Here is a 17,357-nt window from a genome sequence, read left to right as displayed (position 1 = left end):
TCTCTCTCTCTCTCTCTCTCTCTCTCTCTCTCTCTCTCTCTCTCTCTCTCTCTCCTCCACTGTCACTCTCACCTCTCTCTCGCTCTGTTCACCCGTGGAACCCAGCTGCCAGACTGTAAGGAAACCCAGGCCACATGGAGAAACCATCTGCAGGTGTTCCAGCTAACAGGCTGCTCTGTGGTCCCAGCCAACACCCTGTGTTAACAGCTAGACATGGGAGTGAAGAAGCCTTCAAGATGAGTCCAATCCCACTTGTCATCTGACTGCATTGGTGTGATGGATCCCAGGTGAGAACCATCTAGCTGAGCACAGTGAAAATAATACTAAATGATTGTTTCTGGGGTTTTTGTTTTTTTTTGGTTGTTTTTTGTTATCACTAAGTACGTATGAGAAGGTTTGTTTTGTAGCAATAGATAACTAGAAAAAAGACCTAGTGTTACAGTGAATTGCTTATGGTCACACTGCAACTGGGTTGCAAAACCCCAAGGATTGCTTGTCATCTTATAAATACAGACCTTCAGATTTTTGTACATACAACCTATTCTTTGGAGAAAAGAAACCATGTACGTATATACAAGGTCTGACAATTAAGTTTGCAAACTCGTTGCAATAATGTTGCTAACGTTTTTTGATATCAGAGCGATTATTATGAATTTGTACCGACTGGACAAACAGTGAACCAAGTTTACTATTTGGAAGTGCTGAAAAGGCTGCTTGAAAAAGTGAGACGACCTGAGCTTTTCACCAACAATTCATGGCTCTTGCATCACGACAATGCACCAGCTCACACGGCACTGTCTGTGAGGGAGTTTTTAGCCAGTAAACAAGTAACTGTATTGGAACACCCTCCCTACTCACCTGATCTGGCCCCAATGTCTTCTTTATTTACCTGAAGATAAAGGAAATATTGAAACGAAGACATTTGGTTGACATTCAGGACATCAAGGGTAATATGACGACAGCTCTGATGGCCACTCCAGAAAAAGAGTTCCAAAATTGCTTTGAAGGGTGGACTAGGCGCTGGCGTCAGTGCATAGCTTCCCAAGGGGAGTACTTCAAAGGTGACCGTAGTGATATTCAGCAGTGAGGTATGTAGCACTTTTTCTAGGATGAGTTTGCGAACTTAACTGTCTGACTTTATGTATATACGTACACGTGCTCATAGGAAAATACTCATGGAACTTCATGCTCCTTATCCACTGATAATAAATAGTAAGGTTTTAGAAAATCACTGCTAAGCTCCTGCTGGAGTCTATGCCGTAGTATTTCATCTTCTTTTTTGTTGTTGGTCGGTGGGAAGGGGTTGGGCATAGCGCTGTCATTTGGAGTATGCTTTCTTTTACATGACCATAAGATGACAAGTTTAGAGCAAAAAAGAACCCAGATTGGGCCGGCCCGGTGGCTCAGGCAGTTAGAGCTCCATGCTCCTAACTCCAAAGGCTGCCGGTTCGATTCCCACATGGGCCAGTGGGCTCTCAACCACAGGGTTGCCGGTTCAACTCCTTGAGTCCCGCAAGGGATGGTGGGCTGTGCCCCCTGCAACTAAGATTGAACACGGCACCTTGAGCTGAGCTGCCGCTGAGCTCCCGGATGGCTCAGTTGGTTGGAGTGCATCCTCTGAACCACAAAGTTGCCAGTTCGATTCCTCGACTCCCGCAAGGGATGGTGGGCTGCGCCCCCTGCAACTAGAAACGGCAACTGGACCTGGAGCTGAGCTGTGCCTTCCATAACTAAGATTGAAAGGACAACAACTTGAAGCTGAACGGCACCCTCCACAACTAAGATTGAAAGGACAACAACTTGACTTGGAAAAAAAAAAATCCTGGAAGTACACCCTGTTCCCCAATAAAGTCCTGTGCCCCTTCCTCCCATAAAAAAAAAAAAAAAAAAAATCTTAAAAAAAAATTCTTTAAAGAAAAAGAACCCAGATTGTCAGACTTGTGTATGGATCTAACACCTGCTAGCTCTGTGACCTTGAACAAGGGCCAAATGAATCAATACTCATTTTTACAGATGAGTAATCTAAAGGCCAAAGAGGTAAACTGACTTTCCCAAGGTCATTTACCAGTTCTTCTCAACTCAAATCAGGTGTTCTGTCAATTATATTATGCTGTCCTATTTGTAAAGGTATTTGTTTACACTAAGGAAAGTGAAAGAGACAAAGAAAAGCATTTATCAGCTTCTAAAATGGAGTAAACAAAGGTACCATGCACATCCAATTTAATCCTTACAAGGATCCTTTGCAATTGCTGCTGTGTTAGTGAACAATTGAGTTAGCTGAGGTTCTTTTTTTTTTTCTTTAATTTTTATTAAATTTATTGGGGATGCCATAGGTTTCAAGTATACAGTTCTGTAATACATCATTTGTATATTGCATCGTGTGTTTACCACCCAGAGTCAGTTCTCCTTCCATCGTCATATATTTGACCCCCTTTTCTATCTTCTACCAATCCCTTCTCCCCCATTACCCTCTGGTAACCACTAAACTGTTGTCTGTGTCTGTGAGTTTTTGTTTCTCATTTGTTTGTCTTGTTCCTTTGTTGTTTTCAGTTTTATATCCTACGTATCAGTGAAATCAATATGGTTCTCAACTTTTTCTGTCTGACTTATTTCGCTTAGCATAATAATCTCAAGGTCCATCCATGTTGTTCCAAATGGAACTATTTCATCTTTTCTATGGCAGAGTAGTCTTCCATTGTGTATATATACCACGTCTTCTTTATCTAATCATCTATTGCAGGACAACTTTGGTTGTTTCCATGTCTTGGCCACTGTGAATAATGCTGCAGTGAACATATGGGTACATATATCTTTATGGGTAAATGTTTTCAGATTTTTTGGGTAGATACCCAGAAGAGGGATTGCTGGATCATAGAACAATTCTATTCTTAATTTTTTGAGGAACCTTCATACTGTTTTTTGTAGCAGCTATAGCAGTTTACATTCCCACCAGCCATGTATGAGTGTCTTAATGCTAGCTCAAAGTCATAGATGAAATGTATGCGAGGCAACATTTAGATTTATACTTGAATCATTATGAGCTTATTTACTCTGCCATCAGATCATTGTGCCATATTCTTGATTCAATTTACTTCGTGTAATGTTTATTTATTTTAAATTGGCATCTCTTTCATTTTTTCAGATTGAAAGTTTCTTTCTCTTCTCTAAAAACTTAAATTAATTTTGGCATTCTTTGCTTTGTATAGTTCTGTTCCTTAATTAAAAATACATCTTAAGTGTCATGTCTTTTTCAAAATCATGGAGAGTTATTTTGTTTGAAGTTTCTGAAAAGATAAAACCCTGACTGAAAGATACTTTTCATCCATCTTGCTGCTCTGTATTCTTTACCTCTAGCCTTTATATTTGACTTTGCAGAAAGAATTTAGCTCTGAGCAATGAAAGGGCATAGCTCCCCTCTGAGAAGCACTGCCCTTCATACCTTAGTACCAGAGTCATTCGGGCAGACCTCAAACGCAAATTAACCCAATAGTGATTGGGGGACTGGGCTATGAATTACCCTGTGATCCTTCTTTTAAAATCTTGACAGTTGACTATATACATCATGGATGGCCCAGAATATGATTTGTATTCCATTTATTTTCTTACCTTATGGGAGGAGAGATGAAATTCTAGATATCAAAGACCACCAGGAGCATAGCTTCTGAATTTATTGAATTTCAATCATGAAAGTACTTCATCAAATTTGGTGAAATACATCATGGAGGAATAATGGCTTCCGACTCCACTTAAAGAGACTTACTAATAACTCTTGGGGAGTGTAAGCATAAAAAGAATTATAAGAAAAGAAAAACTTCACATTGCAGGTGGGTTTATTAAAAAGAATACATGCTTTGTAAATAGGTCTGGGTTGGTGGGCAGGTGGTGCAATCTTTTTGAAACTCAGCTTCCTTAGCTATCATATAGGATGACATTACCTTACAGAGTTTTGACTAACATTAAAAGAGATAATGCTTTTAAAAGATTAGACATGCACTTATTAGTATATAATAGGTGTATAATTACTAGTGTATAATTTCTAGACAACAGTGTTACAAAGATGGGTTAGATTTGAAAACCCCTGTTTTAAATATATTGACAGTAGTCATGAACTCAAAAACGTCTTCAGTGCTAGCAGATTAATGCTCCAATTCAGTTTTGTTTTTTTTCCTGGAAATGAAAAACTTTATTTTTGTGTTTAAACATCATTCTCCCACTCTTGAAAACATGGACCGTCCCCACTTCCCGACACCCAAAAGCTTCCCACTTTGAGACAAATTAATGACAAAAGGATGGTTTTGGTGTGGTTTGTCTGCTTTCGGTCTTGGGTCTAGAGTTCTCTGAATTGGTGAGAGACAGGCTGCCAATCCAAGCCATACCCCCCATCCTATATGAGATAAGTTTGTTCAGTTCAATTTCACATTTAAATTTCTCTGTTCCGTTTCAGTTTTTAAGAGAAGCACTATACTAACTGAGAAAGCCTGTGTGCTTTGTTTGTATCCCAGTTCAATACCCATGACATTCAGCAATATTAGACAAAATTCCTACTTCTTCTTACATCTAAGCAGTCTTTTTAATAAAACATTTATTGATTTTCTGCCTAATTAAATAGCTAGTAAATCAGTTTCCCGCAACATGTCAGTCTCATTAGAAACACATGGAAATATGAGATTAAATATATCAAAATAAAAAAATTCATTATGTAGGTAAATTTTAAAAAAATCTTTAGGTACTTGGAAATTAAGAGATCATTTTCAAGTTTGGCATTAAATATGAGCTGATTTTTGCAGTGGCCCATACAGTTTTCAATGCATCATATATGCTTTAGTAAAAAGATAGGTTTTTAACACCAATGGAGACAAGCCATGTGAGCCAGAATCTACAGGAGGAGGAGACACAAAAACTCCTGCAGAAAGGGAAATGCCTTCAAGAACTGTCCCATCTGACAAAACAGACTGTGATACCTTTCACTAATGACCTGAGGATACTGTGAGGACACCTGCCATCTGTGCCAAGCCTTCAGTATGGTTCAGCCTTCAAAATCTATCATTTTAATTCACCATATTAACAGGTTGAAAGATTAAGAGAAAAAAAGTATTATAATCTCAAAATATATAGATAGTGTATCTGATCAAATGTAATGCCCATTCATGAATAATAATAATTTTAAAAGCTCTTAGTACGCTACAAATAGACTCCCTTAATCCAGTAAAGGGAATCTAGCAAAATAAAATTCTATTCAACATTGTGATGGAGGGCCTAACCATTGCAATTAGAGAAGAAAATGTTCTTAAAATGTACGAGAAATGAAAGAAAAGGAAGAAATCAAATTGTCTTTATTCACACACGATAGAGTTATCTACACAGAAATTGCAAAGACCTCTACCAACTATTAGAACCAAAAAAGTAACAATGTTTTGGGATAAACAATTAATGTGAAATAATTTATAACTTTCCTGTCTACTGAAGTAGCAACTGTCAATTTGAAGCTGTCATAATAAAGGAAAAGTTCTTATTTTTCATAACAACAAATTATAACCACCTAGTAATAAATCTCACAAAAGTTGTGGAAGATTTTGTGGAGAAAATTACAAACATTGAAGGCAATGTGTTGGGGTTCTCCAAAGACACAGAAGTAATGGGAAACCTACAGAAAGATTTGTTATGAGGGATTGGCTCTTGCAATTATGGAGGCTAAGTCCTGCTATCTGCGGCCTACAAGCTGGAGGCTGAGGAAAGCTGGCAGTATATTTCCAGTCCAAGCCTAAAGTCCTGACAAGCAGGGCAGGCAATAGTGTAAGTTTCAGTAGGAGTCTAAAATCTTGAGAACTGGAGCGCCAATGCCTGAGGGCAGGAGAAGATGGATGTCCCCACTCCAGTACAGTAGCGAGTGAATTCGCCTTTCCTTTATCTTTTTGTTCTATTCAGACTCTCTAGGAATTGGATAAGGCCCATCCACATTGGTGATGGCCAGCTTCTTTACTCAGTCAAATAATTCAAATGCTTATCTCTTCCAGAAGCACCCAGAAATAATGTTTTATCAGCTACCTGGGTATCCCTTAGCCCAGTCAAGTTGACACATAAAATTAATCATCACAGGTCATAAAAAAAGACTTTATTCTATCACTTAGGGATTGTGTTCAGGTGTTTGTAACAGGAAACATTAAGAGTGGATTATATATGTGGGATATAAAACTGAAGGCAACAAACGAACAAAACAAGCAAATAAAGAAACAAAAACTCATAGACACAGACGATAGTTTAGTGGTTACCTGAGGGTAAGTGGGGAGGGGAGTGACAGACGAGGGTAAAAGGGGATCAAATATACGGTGATGGAAGGAGAACTGACTCTGGGTGGTGAGCATACAATGTGATCTATAGATGATGTATTATAGAATTGTACACTTGAAACCAATATAATTTTACTAACCAGTGTCACCCCAATCAATTTAATTAAAAAAAAGAGTGAACTTATTGAAAAAAAGGAAATGTTCTACTTTTGTCATGCACAATGAATCCTGGAGGAGGTGGATTAGGGCTGGTACAGTGACTACATAATACACCCAGAGACTGAGTCTTCCTTGAGCTTTCCGCCCTACCATCCTTAGCATATGGCTTTTATCTTCATAATCAAAGGACAGCTGCTTAGTGTCCAGCACAGCATAAGCATTAGAAGCTTGAAGAAGGGGAAGGATGAAGGGCAGGGGAAAAAAAGTTGATTCCAGTAAAGTCTGCCTCTTTTTAAAGAGCTTTCTTGGGAGTCCTGTCCAGCAGCTTGCACTTTTATTTTATTGACCAGAAATATGTCACATGGCTCCCCCACCTGTGAGGAGGCTGTGAAATGTAATTTTCCACCTGAGGATATTGCTACCCTGAACAAAATTGGAGTTTTGTACTTAGGAAGAAGACAGTATGGATTTGGATAGGGAACCAGCAGTCCATGCCACACATAGTAACTGGAAAACTATTCTGGTTTGTACATGTGAAGATTCACTATCAAAATGATATTAATTCTGCCCTAATTGGTACATGAATTCAATGCAATTTTAATTAAATTTATAATTGGATTTTTTTCATGGATATTGAGAAATTCACATGAGAGAGAGCACAGCATAGTGATTAAAATCACAAACTCTGGAGCCCAATTGACTGGCTTGAAATCCAGGCTCTGCCACTTATAAGCTGTGTGACCTTGGGCAATTAATTAACCTCTCTGTGGCTCAGTCTCTCCATCTGTAAAACGCAGATGATAATAGTGCCTCATAGGGTTTTTTCTTGTAAGGGAGAGATGAGGTATTGTTTTTAAAGCACATCGGATAGAACCTGTCACATACTCTGTTTCCCCGAAAATAAGACCTAGCCAGATCATCAGCTCTAATGCATCTTTTGGAGCAAAAATTAATATAAGACCCGGTATTATATTATATTATATTATATTATATTATATTATATTATATTATATTATATTATATTATACCTGGTCCTATATTATATTAAAATAAGACCTGGTCTTATATGAATTTTTGCTCCAAAAGATGCATTAGAGCTGATGGTCCAGCTAAGTTTTATTTTCGGGGAAACACGGTTACAAGTGCATTATATGTGTTCAATATTCATTAACATATGAAGTAAAAAAGAACCAGTAAGACTCAAGATAATTTTGAAGATTACTAAGGACTCCTATTACATATCACAAATTATTATAAAATGGTAGTAATTAATGCATTATTGATGCAGGAATAGGCAGACCAATGTAATAGAATTGGAGAGCCCAGCAACTGATGGAAGCACAGCAGGGAACTTGGTCCATGTCAGAGATGGTCGTAAAATTCAGGAAAGAATAAGATTGTCAATAAATGATGCTGGGAAAATTGGTTTCCCATAAGGGAATAAACAAAATCATATCCCTACTTCACAGCATACTCAAAGATAAATTTCAGATGTATTAAAGATAGAAATATTAAAAAAAGAATCAAACTTTAAAGTCATTAACTAAAAATATAAGAGAATATCTCTATAACCTCCAGGTATGAAAGGACTTCTTAAGCAGAATAAACACAAACTGCCAAGAAAAAGACTGATAATTTGACTACATAAAAATTTGAAACCTTTGTACAATTAAATAAAAACACTATGAAAAAATAAAAAGTCAAACCACAAGCTTGGAAAAGAAACGTGCAAAGCATATTACTGATGAAGGTTAGTAACCACAATATATGAAGAACTCCTACAAATAAATAAAAAACGTCAAACAACCCAAAAGAAAATAGGGGGAAGTATAATTAGGCACTAAATAAAAGAACAGTGATGGGGTCTGTATTTGTCAATATTTATGAAGAGATGGGTTGCCAGATGGGAGGGGTCGGGGGGCAAGGTGAAAAGTCTGAAGGGAGTAAGAAATACAATTGGTATTTCCAAAAGAGTCACAGGGATGTAAGGTACAGCATAAGGAATATAGTCAATAATATTGTAATAACTTTGTAAGGTGCAGGGTGGGTACTGGACTAGTCGGGGGATCACTTCATAAATTTTATAAATGTCAAACCTCTACGCTGTACAACTGAAATTAATATAAAAAAATACTGAGTGTCAAAAAAATAATAAACAAAAATCAGCCCCCAGGAAAAAAAATACTTATGAAGACATGCTAAGCAAATTAAAGCAATGCAACATCATTTCATATTCATTGAATTGGTAAAATTAGATCTGATACTTCCAACTGTTTGAAGAGATGTGGAGAAATGGCATCTCTCAACGTGCCTGGTTGGAAGATAAATTGGTACAGAAGTACTTTGGAGGGTTGTATGCCATTTTATTGTAAAGTTGAAGATGAATGTACCATATGTCTCAACATTTCTATTTGTAGGTATAGAGAATATCTCTGACATGTAGAAATGTATTGAGGGATGATTATGTAACTCAGTACTGTTCTGAGTGCTTAACGAAATGTCTCTCTTAACTAACCTTCACATGCACTGGTGTCTCTGTTTTACAGATAGTAAACCAAGGCAGAAAGAGATGAAATAACGTAACTTACCCAGGTATGCATAGCTAATAAGCAAAAAACCTGGGATTGAAACAGGCAGTCTGGCTCCAGAGTCAGCATTCTTATCTAGCACTATCATATCTAGACCATACACAAATGTTCAAATTGTTGGTAATAACAAAATAATAATAGTAATAACTATTATTAATAAAATTACCTACATGTCCTTTAGTCTTAAAACCACATGCCAGGTAAAATAAATGAAATAGATCTACATAGATCAACACAGATCTCAAAATATAAGATTAAGTGATAAAACAAAAATGTAGAAGGTTGTTTTGTACACCTGAAACTGATAAAAAAAAATAGTAAAAAAAAAAAAAAAGCAGGATTCATACATGTGTTTTGTGTAACTTCCAAAACAAAATAATACTTTGTTAGTTATGAACACAAACATACTTAATAAAATAGTCATTTATTGACAGGAGTGGTATAAACTCACTTTAAAATAGTGGTCACTTTTCGATAAGTTGAGGGAGTGAGATAATGGGATCAGGGGCAAATATAAAAGGGATTTAAACTAGATTTTTAACGTTTTGTTTCTTTAAAAATCTGAGGCAAACTCCTACAACTCAATAACAAAAAGTCTAACAACTCACTTAAAAAATGGGCAATGGACTTGAATAGACATTTCTCCAAAAAAGATATACACATGGACAACAAACACATGAAGAAATAGATGCTCAACATCATTCGTCATTGGGAACATGCAAATCAAAACCTCTTCATACCTACTAGGATGAAGAGTGTCGGCAAGGATTCGAGAAATTAGAAGCCTTGTACATTGCTGATGGGAATGTATCATGGGGTGGCCACTGTGGGAAGACAGTTTGATGATCGTTCAAATAGTTAAACGTAGAATTACTGTGTAACCCAGAAATTCCACTCCTAACTGAAAGCAGGGACTCAAACAGATATGTGCGTGACAGCGCTCATTGCAGCATTATTCTCAATAGCCAAAAGGTGGAACTAACGCACATGTTCATCAACAAAGGACTGGATAAATGACATGTGGTGTATACATACAATGGAATATTATTCAGTCATAAAAAGGAATTAAATTCTGATACATGTGACTACATGGATGAAACTTGAAGACATTAATCTGAGTGAAAGAAGCCAGACACAAAAAGTAATATTGCGTGAATCCCCTTATATGAGGTACGTATCATAGGTCATAGAGACAATAAGTAGATTAGAGGATACCAGAGGCTTGGGGGTGGGGAATGGAGGGTTATTACTTAGTGGGTGCATTGTTTCTGTTTGGAATGGTGCAAGTTTTGGAAATATTAACGATGAGTGCACAACATTAATTACATTATGAATGTAATTAGTGCCACTGAATGTACACTTAAAATTGATTAAAATGGCAAATTTTATGTTATGTGTATTTTACCACAATACATATTTTAATCTGAAGCAAATATGGCTAAGTATAAACACTTTTATATTTATAGATGCTTCGGTTCTCTATTATTATTTGAATTTTCTTTCTTTTTAAAATAGTTTAAAAGAAAAGGTATCAGTGGTGGATTTATTCAGAAGAAAAAAGAAATACACTATTGGAAACCCCCCCCCCAAAAAAAAAAACAACTTGGAAAAGTTTCAGATTTCTGGATATAGGGACTTCATTAATTTTCTCACCAATGACATCACAGTGCATGGCATGGAATATTAAAATTGATGAATTAAAGCACCCCAAACCCACTGCAATGATTCAGAAGCTGAAGCAATGAATGCTTTTATGAGTGCAAAAGTTTTAAATGCATTTGAGTGTCAAGCAGACAAAGGGTCATACACTTTGACAATCTCAGCAGTTTGAGGAGAAAGCTGCATTTAAATTTTAAAAGGCAAGCAAAACAGACGTACTACATTTGCACTGTTCCCATTAGAATTGTAGGCGACGAATCAGCAGGAAAGAATGCTATACAGGCTACTTCCAAGTCTATATCTAATTGTGTGAAAATTCTTCCTATTTTATGTCCTATCCATATATTCTACAGTAAGGAGACCTTTTTTTGACACGAATTTTCTAAGAGGAACTTAAGTAGTGGTTCATTTTCAACTGTTTGAGGTTCTGCTTGTAACAATTGAAGCTTCCATTTCTATGGTAAGGAAAAGAATGACTTGGAAATCGTTTTTAAGTGTGCCATGTAAATAAGAAATTAGGATCAGGTGCCCGAACTGAATTTAAATGGTGTGTCTGTTAATTTATTAACGAGGAGGTATTGAGCCAGTTGCACACTTTGTTCTAGGTCGCCATCTCATATAAAAAGGAATTGGTTTGGCATCAGAACAGCCATGCTATACTAACAAGGCTCTTCTTATGTTCCAAAGTAAGATAAAAATGATTTCAGAATCTTGAAGTAAAAGCCCATTTAAAACAGGTTTTTCCATTGGCGGTTACGTCAGAAAATTTTTCTTTCATTTTCTTTTGGCTACATTGAAATAGCAGAATGAACACAATTAAGAGGAAGGTCAAAGTGATAGCGGGTTCATGATGAATAATACTCTTTTAAGGTGCAAAATATCATGTGCGGGGTTTCAGTTTTCAAAACCAACAGGCTGTTGGCTTGCTTATTCCATTGCAAAGCTGTTTTATGTACACCCAGAAGGTGGGGGTAAAGTTTTGTTCTGTGTGACTTTGGGTTTTTGTTCCGATCAAGATTGATCTATGTTTGTCCTTCAAAAGTAATAAGCAGAAATGAGGCAAGTCGATACCCATTATTCTAGAGCAGCCCTGTCCAACAGAAATGATAATGTAAACCACATATGCAATTTGAAATTTTCTAGTAGCCACATTAAAAATTAAAAAGGAACAAGTGAAATTAATTTTAATGGTACGCTTTATTTAACGCACTATATCCAAAACATTACCATTACAACACATCAATATTACAAAAACATGCGAGGTCTGCCAATTGAGTTCGTGAACTTGTTGCAACAGTGTTGCTAACCTTTTTTTGATATCAGAGGGATTATTCATTATGAATATGTACCAACTGGACAGGTAACTAAGTTTACTATTTGGAAGAGCTGAAAAGGCTGCGTGAAAAAGTTGGACAAAAACGACCTGAACTTTTCGCCAACAATTCATGGCTCTTCCATCACGACAATGCACGAGCTCACAGGGCACTGTCTGTGGGGGAGTTTTTAGCCAGGAAACAAATAACCGTATTGGAACACCCTCCCTACTCACCTGATCTGGCCCCCAGTGACTTCTTTCTTTACCTGAAGATTAAGGAACTATTGAAAAGACGACATCTTGATGACATTCAGGACATCAAGGGTAATACGATGACAGCTCTGATGGCCATTCCAGAAAAAGAGTTCCAAAATTGCTTTGAAGGGTGGACTAGGCACTGGCATTGGTGCATAGCTTCCCAAGGGGAGTACTTCAAAGGTGACCGTAGTGATACTCCGCAATGAGGTATGTCGCACTTTTTCTAGGATGAGTTCGCAAACCTAATTGTCAGACTTCGCATTAATGAGATATTTTGTATTTTTCTTCTTACTTGGTTTTTGAAGTCTGGTGATCATTTTGTCCTTAGAATACATTTCAGTTTGGTTTAACCACATTTCAAAAGCTCATGGCTACTGTATCTGGACAGTGCAGGTCTAGAAGACGGCTGTAATACGGCTTTAAAAATGATTTAGTAAAAATATCTGTGGCCTTGACATACCAAACAGGTCACTAGTGGGAAAATGTGCTGATTTTCATAAAGAAGCCCGAGCCAACTGGTGGAGGAAAGTTTTTAGTCCAGTGCCTGCTCCCAAGATCCAAATGTTAGGGCGATCTCACAGGGTGGATAAAAAGTGGCTTAGAGCCTACTTGAAGGTAATTGCAACATGGAGTAGTTTTGCAAAATGAATTTTTGCCAGAGTCGATTTTATTGCAAATATCAGGTGAACTCAGTTCCAATGAATTTGATTAGTTGACTATTTGAGCACAGTGTCACCATATCTGGAAGATGCTGTTGGCAGAGGATGGAGCCTGATTTGTCATTGTCTTCTTATTGCTGGGGTGTCTCCTAGATTAAGCGTGCACGATTGGAATAACTAGGCTGCAGGCATGCAGTGCACGTCTGTGCGTGATCGTTCATGAACTCAGACATGGCTCTTAGGGGTCTCTCAGCTTCCTGAGATCCGCTGCCCCACCCGAGGAAAAAAGGAGTCTGAGAAACCCCGACATATGGCAGAGGGTCCTTTGCTCTTTATTTTAAAGCAGAAGCCCTCAGGCCATTCCTCAAGAACTTTTCCTTAATTTACATACCCAAGTATAATAAGAATAATGATGATAATGTTGCCCTCTGCTTGTATCTCAGTTTTCATCTTGAAATCCCTTTTGCATGTATGATTTATTTTTATTTCCACAAACTTTTCTGCAAATTAAAGAAAGCCATTCTTCCCTACTCTCTCAAGGCCTTGGACGTTGAGAAAATCAGATCAGGTCCCTGAACTTCACTCTTCTTATCCTGTGATTTGAATAATGTCACTTTTCTCATACAGCTTTGGGTTTAGATAAGCTAGCATATTTCAAATGCATTGCGTATTGTAGGTGTTTCCCTCATCAATGGACATTTAAATAAAGAATTGCGCACACTGTCTGGTCAGTTTTAGATACACTGCAGTCATAAGAGCCAGAGTAAATACGTGGGCATATGAAATCTTTGACTCATAGAACGACAAGGAGCTGAGATTCAGTTCAGTAACATGCTTTGAGGAGCTAGAACATGCAAAGGTGATCTCATCCATACAACAAGAGACAGAAGCTGACATGGGGAACTGGTTTAAACGCTCAAGGTCGCATGGTGACTCTATGACAGTGGCGCTAAGATACTTGTTTTCTTATAAGTGCAGGTACTTTTCCCGACACTACTTCCATTTCTTATTCCCCTAAACTCTTAACAATTTTTGTTGAGCTTGTGAGTCCACAGAAACACCACATTGCTGGCAGGCTACACAGTACATGAGTCAGGCATCCTGACAGCAGCCGTTACACTTGACATCCTGGGCTCAAGGGAGGAAGCAAAAGCACTACATTCTTATAGCCCGTGACAGTCTTTGATGTGCACAAGGATGGCCCTGCATCTTCCAAAAATAGATTTGAACATACTAAAACAAAAAATCCCTCTAAGTCAGATTTTTATCAAAATGGTTAAAATAATATGACATTGGAAAAGGTATTAGACAACCTCTAGCCAAGTTGTTTTCAACTGCTTTTTTTTACAGATGTGCTTCCGAGGTCACTAACTTCAGCTTCCATAGAAGGTTTTGTTTGACACAAGAGTTTAAATATACATATACATATACACACACACACAATGTATGTGTGCCTATATACGAAGTCTGACAATTCAGTTCGCGAACTCATCCTAGAAAAAGTGGTACATACCTCATTGCTGATTATCACTATGGTCACTTTCAAAGTACTCCCCTTGGGAAGCTATGCACCGATACCAGCACCTAGTCCACCCTTCAAAGCAATTTTGGAACTCTTTTTCTGGAATGGTCATCAGAGCTGTCATCATATTACCCTTGATGTCCTGAATGTCATCCAAATGTCTTCCTTTCAGTATTTCCTTTATCTTTAGGTAAAGAAAGAAGTCACTGGGGGCCAGATCAGGTGAGTAGGGAGGGTGTTCCAATACAGTTATTTGTTTACTGGCTAAAAACTCCCTCACAGACAGTGCCCTGTGAGCTGGTGCATCGTTCTGATGCAAGAGCCATGAATTGTTGGCGAAAAGTTCAGGTCATCTAACTTTTTCACACAGCGTTTTCAGCATTTCTAAACAGTAAAGTTGGTGAGCTGTTTGTTCAGTTGGTAGAAATTCATAATGAATAATCCCTCTGATATCAGAAAAGGTTAGCAACATCGTTGCAATAAGTTCGTGAACTTAATTGTCAGATCTGGTATGGTATATATTGTATACAATATATATGCCATATATACGATAAGTATATATTTATATATATTTATTTATATATATTGTATACCATACAATATATATCTGTCTGTCTCAACACTGATGTGGTCCAACCACTTTCTGTTGTCCTGCAGGCCTCCTCCCTCCCCATTTCCCTGGGACTACTAGGGTGGACTATTAGACTAGCTCCTGGGATCTGTAGGCTGGGCACATGACTCAAAATGAGCTAAAGAGATCCCGTATCGCAGGAATTTAAATTTTGTACAGAGACATATAGAAATTGGCTGAAAGTAAGTCATCTGACAGTAATACCCTGAAGAGGGAGGGCCTTTTGCTCTAATTTCCAGAGCTACTGTGATGCCCATCTTTCCCAAAGTTTGATTATCTAGCTGTTCTTTTAATTTGGTGAGTTATCCCAGTTTCCTCTCAATAAATCACCTTTAGTTCAGTCAGATTTGGTTTCTTTGCAACAAAGCTACTTAAATGATAGCCTCAGGGAGTGAACGTGATTCTCTCAATGTGGTGCAGCAAAAGATAAAAACTTGACAAGGTAACCATCCCATGATCACCAATCTTGTCTCTGTAGCTAGAGGCACCCCCCACCCCCAATGTGGAACTCACCATTCCAGAATGATTCTGAATGAATGAGGTATCACTGTATCAGGCAAACACAAAACTGAGGGTTAAAATTAAGCAAGGACTTTTCAAGGATTCTTTTTCTGTCTGTTTTATTTTTCTAAATATTAATTTCAGGTGTACAAAACAGCATAATGAATAGACATGTACACCCCTCACAAAGTGATAACCGCCTCCCCCAATCTACTACCTCTTTGACATTGTATATAGCTGTTACTATATATTGACTATATTCTCTATACTGTACTTTACATCCCATGGAGGAAAAATACATACATACATACATATATTTCTAGTTGATATTCAATATTACTCTACTTCTACTTCAGCTTTAGGTGTGCAGCGCAGTGGTCAGGCATCTACACAATCTATGAAGTGATCCCCCTGGTAAGTCCAGTATCCGTCTGGCACCCTACAGGATCTTTTTTTTTTTTTTAAGCTTATAAGAGCTTACTTGAGTCAAACTGACGACTATTGCTGGGAAGTAAAATCTCAACGGACTGAGAAAATGCTCCCCCTATGTGATCTTTACAACATTATTGATTATATTCCCCGTAGTGTATTTCACATCGCCGTGACTATTTTGTGACTACCAAAACTATGGAACGCTTCACGAATTTGCTTGTCATTCTTGCGCAGGGGCCATGCTAATCTTCCTTGTATCATTCCAGTTTTAGTATATGTGTTGCCAAAGCGAGCACTCAGGGATTCTTGAATGTACCTTCAGTCTCTGCATTCAGCACCTAAATCTTCTATTTTCAAGGACTTTGGGAGTTAGGGTAAATTACTCTAAAATGAATGTTTATTGCTCTGTGATTTTTTAATTGTTGAGAATTCTTATAGGAATCCATTAATAACATCATCTATTATAATAGTCACTATATTTACATAATAACATCACATTTCTTGGATCAAAAAAAAAATTAAGCAAGGACTTTTCAGTCCCTGAGCATAAAACATACCTACATAATGTAAATATGTTCCTTGCGTAGGAGTTTCTCTTCCAGACTTGCTTGAAGATCAAAGTGTCCACAAATGCAAAGCTAAATGGCGCACTAAACCTGACAGTATCTTGCTACCTGAGGAAGGGATGGCTAACTGTGCTTCAGTTCTGTATCAGTCATGATTGTCTAGGCTTTGTAGAGGGTTAAAATTAAGCAAAGACTTAATTTGATAAGGTAACAAATCTCATTGGCTTAATACAGAGTAGTATTCTCATTTCCATATGAAACAGACCACTGCTGTTCTGTCCACTCTGCAGACCAGTTCCCTTCCAAGGGTGCCTCGGATATCTTGTGGCTATGCCATCTCAAAAGGAGGCCTCTGTGACCACACTGAGGGTTAAGACTAAGCAAGGGCTTTTCACTTCCTCAGCTCAAAAGAGATGGTGCACTTGGCTTCCGCTCACAGCAGTGGTTTACCTACCGTGTTTCCCCGAAAATAAGACCTACCCCGAAAATAAGTCCCAGTTAAGATCGTCAGCCAGATGAATGCATTTAGTACGTTATGACAATGTTCCAGAAGAAGATGACATGACTGTATTTGAATAAATGTAAATTGTTGTACATGATAAAATAAGCCATCCCTTGAAAATATGCCCTAATGTGTCTTTTGGAGCAAAAATTAATATAAGACCCGGTCTTATTTTGGGGGAAATATGGTAGTATATTTGACACCTGGACCGGGTAGTTTGGAAAAACTCCTTTATTTGACAAAATTATTTTCTGTAATAATCATGGCATAAAATGAAT

General features: G+C 37.6%; 1 long non-coding RNA gene and 1 other non-coding gene across 2 annotated transcripts in view; one reads left to right on the top strand and one right to left on the bottom strand.

Moving 5' to 3' along the window:
* LOC148754689 (uncharacterized) overlaps positions 1 to 17,357 on the top strand; it is a 257,160-nt gene that overhangs the window by 47,373 nt on the left and 192,430 nt on the right. The window contains exon 2 of the long non-coding RNA XR_016020004.1: positions 106 to 287. This is a non-coding gene — a long non-coding RNA (uncharacterized LOC148754689). The remainder of the gene's footprint in view (positions 1 to 105; positions 288 to 17,357) is intronic.
* Positions 16,201 to 16,307, bottom strand: LOC141569842 (U6 spliceosomal RNA). Its single transcript, XR_012493623.1, has one exon. It is a non-coding gene; the product is annotated as a U6 spliceosomal RNA (small nuclear RNA).

This window comes from Rhinolophus sinicus, chromosome 18, assembly GCF_057876585.1.
Source record: "Rhinolophus sinicus isolate RSI-liver-muscle chromosome 18, RSI-T2T, whole genome shotgun sequence".
NCBI classification, from domain to species: Eukaryota; Metazoa; Chordata; class Mammalia; order Chiroptera; family Rhinolophidae; genus Rhinolophus; species Rhinolophus sinicus.
The sequence above is the reverse complement of the archived record's forward strand: the minus strand, read 5'-3'. Positions and strand labels throughout refer to the sequence as shown.